Genomic DNA, 7,126 nt, shown 5'->3' with positions numbered 1-7,126 from the left:
AAAAACAAGTTCGTCAAATTTGAGTCTGTGGCCTTTTGGTAGTTTAACTATACATTCTGCAAGCTAGTTTTTTTGCTAACTTCAAAATCTGGTAATTTACTTTTAACATCCTATTGTGCAATATAACTTTTAAGTCAATCATTGTCCTTTTTATTAGAATATTTTAGTTTGGAAGTTTTTTCAATTTTGGGTCAACAATGATGTATTGATTTAGACGGCCTAGGTTGTGGTATTGGCATAGACAGTCTAAGAGAAGGTCTAGACTGTGGTATTGGCTTACCCAATGGTTTATTTATGTATTCCTTTACAGCTGACTTGTAATCATCAAACGTAGTTACTTTATTCCGAAGTAATTCTTTATTCCGAAGTAACAAGAGCTTGCGCTTTCACAGAATCCATGATTTTTGTTTTATATATAGTTTATCCATTACCTAATTTTAAAATTTTAAAGAAAAAGAAATTTTTTCAAAAAGTTTTTATAGACTTACCTATTTATAGATCTCCATTCTCTCTCATAAACTGTTCTAGCCTTGTTCACTTCTTTACTTTTTGCTTATTTTACAATACCCTTTGGTATATCTAGTTGCGTAAATAGTATAGCATCGTGTGTTACGCAATACTTATGAAATACTTGGCAATTCAATACTTATAAAAGCTAGTGATTTTATTATGTGCATGCGTCTGATACAAATAGTTAAATATCTAAAAGTTCATTTACTGTGTTAAAACTTACTATATAGCTTGGAAGCATTGTCTCATATTTTTAAAAGATATTTGTATGCGTTCATTATAATTTAAACAAATAAAATGATAGTTTCATATTTGAGCTGTTATATGCACAAAATCCAAGTGAAATTTATGTTTTAACTTGTACTATACTAATTGGAACAATAAAGTGTAATATGGTTTAAAATAACACCTCATATACATTTCAATTATAATCAAAGCAAAATTTTTATGACTTTTGGGTTAGTTTTTAGTAAAAACGTTATTCATTGTCTTTCCGAAGTTATTAATTTCTATAACCTGCCATTTTTTATGAAATGTAATTTCAATATTTAGTTAAGAGCTTTTCAAGAATATTGCTTAAAAGATGGTTGAAAAACACCAACAAAAATTATTAAGAGTTTGCAGAATTTGTGAAAATTTGACAGTAAAAGAGTCTTTAACAACTGCCGGTAAGACTGAAAAATATTTAGTATTATAAAAAATAAAAACAGATGATGATTGTTAGAGGTTCACCCGCAACAAATGTGCCTTATATGTTATTCAACTATGAGATATATTGAAAAACGAGGAAATAAACAACTCAATGTTATACCAAAAAGTTGGGTAAAATTTCCAACAAAAGAGTATAAATATATTTTTGGTAAAGTTGGTCGAAAACCAAGTCCCAATCTTGGAAGACCAGGAATTTATAAAAGATGGACACAATTAAATATAAACTTGTTTCTTGAGTCCTTGACCTTACTTTTAAACAAAGAACTAATTTCTGAATTGAACCTGCAGCTAAATCCACATAAAGCATTATGTTTTTGTAAGATTTGTGGAAGAATAATGAGTCAACAAGTCGTGATCAAAGATTGTCAACACTCATTTTGCAGTCTATGTATTACATCAAATTTTAAAGGTAAACTCGAAAGTGAAGCAAAATGTCTTATATGTTCAACCTACATCATGATTAATAGCCTATGCAGTTCTGTCCATATATTGGAGATGATGAAACAATTATATATTGCGTGCAACATATGTGGAATAATTTATTTAATAGACAAATTAATAAACCATGAGTGCAAGAAAGATCATTTAAGAAATAACTGCAGCATAATGGTTGATGATTTATATAAAGTTAATAAATCAAGTCATACTCCACGTGATATTGAAGATGCAGTGTTGCATGTCATTAAAAAAAAACTTGATAATTCGAAAACAAATACAATAGAACTTCTATTTGGTGGGCCAAGAGTAAGAATAATAAAATTTGTAAAGTACTTAAATCTGAAATTTTAAAAAATAAATATATAAAAAATATTTCTGTTAATTATATATTTATAGTTTAAATTAAATCTAAAAGTAATTTTAATTTTGTTTTTAGGTTGCTGTACCCGCTTTACATATATCTTTAGGTACCTATTTGAAGTTTTTTAACATGTTTGAAGATAAATGTCACTTATTAGATATTAAACTTGCTGGAGAACTTGCATTACAAAATAATACGATCGGAAGAGATGATTTTGACAAATTTGTTAACATGCATATTCAATCGAATCTTATATAAAGTATTATTGATGACTGTGATAATAAAATTACTCTTCTTCAAGAAACAATTTCAGTGAAAGTTTTATGTGAACCAGACAAAACTGAAAAAATTAAGAGAGTATATGGTCCAAGAATACTCCACTATGATTTAGAAAGAAGCGACAAAGTATTCATTGTTACATAATAATGTTTGTATAAAAAATATGAATTTTATTTAATTTAGAACATTTCAGAGCTACAAAAAATATATCAATTTCAATTCAATTTCCAATAATTTTTGTGGCATATGTTTTAAAATATTTTTTTAGATAAAAGAACCAAAATCATGTACAAAGAGAGGCTTATCATGGGAAATGTTTTGTTGGAAACCATGTTCACACAATGCTTTAAGTTTTTTTTTATATATTAAATTTCAAAACTTTTATTGATAAAAATAAAGATTTTAAAAATTATTTCATTTAACATATTTAATTTAGTCATGAACAGCTCGCAATTTTTTCAACAGAATGATATTCAGGAACTAGGTAGGAGTTAGAAATTTGATTAGTTTATTTAAAGAATATCTATTAAATTTTTTTAATATTTGTTAATTATTTAATTTTAGAATCAACAATACGCGATCTTATGAAATTTTATCGCTTGACTTAATTAATCAATAACTCCGAAGATGCACTTGCTTGAATCCCATATGCTTCAATTTATTCAAAAATGGGGATTGGGCATTGGAGTTTACGCTTAAGATTGGAGTAAACGATTACGATTGTTAAATTTAATTTAACAATCTAAATCGTTTATTTTGGCATATGAAAGGTTGTAGTCGCTTGAAAAGCACGTTGAAGGAACATTACATACGAAATCATCCAAAAACCATTGCAATGAAGCCGGAAATTAAAAAAAGAAAATTATTTCGGTCGTAAATTTAATTGAGTCCGAATGTGTATATATATAGTTTATATTTGTTTTATATTATTTTCTCCTGAAAAATCATAGAATCTTCAGCAGCCTTTTCACTTATACTACATCACCTCCTTTCCGTTAAACTTGCACAGATCACTTGGGGCATAACTAAAACTAGGATGTTTAAGTAGGCTCTTAATTTTTTAAAATAATAAGTTTTTTGGTCCTGTAGTCAACTCATTTGTTGTATGTTTCCAAAAATGCACCATTGTTAATTCTGTTATGGGATGCCTGTAAGCAAATTTTGAAAGATATTTATTTAAATCGTTGGATATCTTTATGATTGAACTATTTTTGATCCCGGCATTGCTTGTAGTTGTATCAAAACAAAGACCTTCTACTTTTGATTCAAGTTTATATTCCTTTAGTATATTCAAAATACTTGTATATTGATCCTCACCAGAAGCGGAAGTTAAAGGAGGAAGACCTAGTTGCGTCACACCCTCAATGTTCACAAGAACTGCCGCCCGGTCAACCTTGAACTTTTTTGCTGCATTAATTTCATAAAGAATTTTTCCATCAATTTCCATTAATTTGATAAAGAGTTTTTCCATCTATTTCTAAGGTCCACATATTTTCCTTTGCTAATTTTATTTTTTCTAAAGGGTGTTAATTTACTGCAATGTATATCTGTAAGTTCAACACCAGCTTCAGTTAAAGTGGCACTTGTCACTTTTGGCGAAACATCACTTAACGTAGCCATTAGGGCAATGTTCCCGGCATACACATCTATTGGAATTTCTGCAGTTACTGTACAGTTAGATTGAGATGGTTCTTTATGATAATAGTTAATAGACTAAAATCAGAATCATAAGATGAATCAGAACTCAAATCAAAATTGAGTTTATTTTCATAATTAGATTTTGCTGATCGCACATCCTTCGTTCTATTTTTCGTTCTAATACTCTCTCCAGTCTTCAAGCATAAAACTATATAAATTATAACGAAATGTTTTATAAGAAAAATACCACTTAATACTTTTAATTGTAAAGTTTTACCTTTCTACTAAATTTCTTATCCTCTGTCCTTAGAATAAACTTTCTTCCTGATGATCCTCTCTTTCTTTCTCCTTCCTGATCTTCCAAAAACATCAAGTCTTCAAGCTTATCTTTGTCAGAACTTTTTTTGTGGGTTCTAATAATGTTCTTTATATCTGGCTTGCCTACCCAAAACACTTTTTTTAAGTAATTCTTGAAGTTTTTCTAATTAGTTAAATCTTTTGAAGAGCCTCTTTTTTCTTTTTTTTTTTGTTTAATTAGAATACTGCTTGCCGAGTTTAATAAGATTTTTGAATAGGTGAGAGTCACTAACAACTTCAAACCCTGCTTTTATCCAGGGTTTCTTAAACTTAGCTAAAACACAGTTACAATCCAAATTTTCACAACTTTCAAAATTTATACGAAGCGAGCATGTAACCAAAATGATATTTTTGGTAGTTTTAGGCATTATAGATTGCAGGAATGCTAGATGTTGTAGAATATCCATGCCTGTTGTAAGTTGAATATCTAAATGCATATTTGTTTTTGTTCATTATATTTTAATGAGATAATTTAGATCACTCTCTATCTTAAATATATGATATACATTAAATTGCTCAAGTTTTAAACAAATTAGAAATTACCTGTAACTTCTAGTTTAGCTGCTTTAATAATAAACAAATTCTTTTTTTTATTAGATCTTAAATTAAATTTGCTTTCAAACTTGCACGTTTCGTTTATTTTATACATATTTATCGCATGTTTAGTATTTATCATTATCATTAATCTAAATAACCAAGAATATATTTGTAAATATTACAAAAGCCTGAAAAATACTTAATATATTATTTAAGCATATTGTTTAAGTAATATTATTTTATATAGTTTCATTTCAATTGTTAAATATTACAACATATTATATCTTAATTTGTGTTTCATATTGCTTCTTATAAAATTACAAATATTGTAGTTATAAGTTAAGAACATATTCTTTTGTTTAGAAATGGTATTAAACATACAAAAAATGATTAATTCTATTCTTATTTTGAATATATACATTTGCAAACAATATTATGAATCTTAATAACAAAGATTTAATTTAATGGTTGAAAAGGTTATAAAAACAACGCCGCACCACATAACAAACGTTTTTTAGCCGATTTAAAATGTAAGTTATACTCTTTTTTGAGAAGAAAGAAAAAAACCATACTTTTTTAATCAAAAATAGAGATATTTATCTAATCCCTGAAAAAAAAAATGATTATAAATATTTATGCTAGCCTTGCCCTCAAGACACTTAAAGTAATCCGTTCTTAGTCGTTTTTGGGTCCCGTTTTTTCCAAACATGTGCTTTGAGGGCAAGGAAAGAGTGGTTCAATGCTGCTGAAATTTTTTGTGAGTAAGTTTAAACATATTTGCTTCAAATCTAGACGGTTTGGTTTTTCAAATTCTAAATTTTTTTTTCTGAGCACCCCTAGTGCTGATAGTAAAACTTAAAAATCAATAAGAATGTTTGTAAACAAAGAAAATTTTAGTGTTCAAAATGCAAGTTATTTTTTCTGAAAAATGGAAACATCTGTTAGACATTTCAACAAATATCTTTTGTTTGAAAATATTTTGGCTCAAAAGTTCAATTGTTCTAGATTCTGTAAGAAATGCCCAAAACATCTGTATATTTTATTTTAACCTGTCATTTTTTTGAAAAGAGTAGCACGCTTTAACGGCAAGCAGTAGAAATTATTTTTTTTGATTTTTGAAATTTAAAACCCTAAACTTGCACGATGTTCAGGGTTATATGCAATTTTTGTAATTATTTTTCTATTTATATGTTATATATTTTATATAGTATAGAATACAATATTAGCAAAGAAATGTATAAGAATTAGAGAACATGTTCACCAGAAAACTCTGCAACTTTTTGATGAACATAAATTAATTGGCATGTTTCATTATTATAAGCACCAGATCATAATCTAATGTTCTCGTGAACATACTCTAATGTTCTGGTGAAAATCCTCTAATGTTCTATAATTTCAGATAATCAATTCCTTTTTATGATAATAATTTATATTCATGCTAAATATTATTGTGATAATTATGATAGCATGCATGAATGATGATCATGAGATATTGTATCTTTTAACAGAGTGGGCCCAATTTTTTTAAGATAGGTAGGGTGCAATCACAACTCGGCACCCTGGGCCAGTCCGCCACTTCTTATAATAATAATAATAAAAAAAAAAAGAATCGCATTTCACAACCCTGTATCCAACATTAATTATTAACATTTTGGAATTAGTAAAATACCTCTGCGTCTAATTCCTGGCTGTGCATACTGCAAAAACCCAAGTATGCGGGAGAGGTTAGTTTGCTTACTAGTTCTAGAAAGTACCCTTCCAATAATAATGCATTTCTTAGGATAAATACTATATTTTGATAACTTCGTATCAAAAATACGATTCAATTTGAAAACAAATATAAACTATATATATACACATTCGGACTCAATTAAATTTACGATCGAAATATTTTTCTTTTTTTAATTTCATTGCAATAGTTTTTGGATGGTTTCGTATGTAATGTTCCTTCAACGTGCTTTTCAAGCGACTACAACCTTTCATATGCCAAAATAAACGATTTAGATTGTTAAATTAAATTTAACAATCGTAATCGTTTACTCCAATCTTAAGCGTAAACTCCAATGCCCAATCCCAATTTTGGATTAAATTGAAGCATATGGGATTCAAGCAAGTGCATCTTCGGAGTTATTGATTAATTAAGTCAAGCGATAAAATTTCATAAGATCGCGTATTGTTGATTCTAAAATTAAATAATTAACAAATATTAAAAAAATTTAATAGATATTCTTTAAATAAACTAATCAAATTTCTAACTCCTACCTAGTTCCTGAATATCATTCTGTTGAAAAAATT

At 27.8% G+C, this 7,126-nt stretch overlaps 1 long non-coding RNA gene across 2 annotated transcripts in view; it reads right to left on the bottom strand.

Moving 5' to 3' along the window:
• Nucleotides 1–6,770: 6,770 nt before the first annotated feature.
• LOC136078367 (uncharacterized) overlaps nucleotides 6,771–7,126 on the bottom strand; it is a 6,532-nt gene continuing 6,176 nt past the window's right edge. For both annotated transcript variants that reach the window (XR_010637767.1, XR_010637768.1), the window contains 2 exons: nucleotides 7,094–7,126; nucleotides 6,771–7,013 (listed from right to left, as the gene is read on the bottom strand). The exon at nucleotides 7,094–7,126 is cut by the window's right edge and continues 327 nt beyond it. This is a non-coding gene — a long non-coding RNA (uncharacterized LOC136078367). The remainder of the gene's footprint in view (nucleotides 7,014–7,093) is intronic.

Source organism: Hydra vulgaris, chromosome 03 (assembly GCF_038396675.1).
Source record: "Hydra vulgaris chromosome 03, alternate assembly HydraT2T_AEP".
In the NCBI taxonomy this organism is placed as follows: domain Eukaryota; kingdom Metazoa; phylum Cnidaria; class Hydrozoa; order Anthoathecata; family Hydridae; genus Hydra; species Hydra vulgaris.
This window is presented reverse-complemented; position numbering and strand designations above follow the sequence as displayed.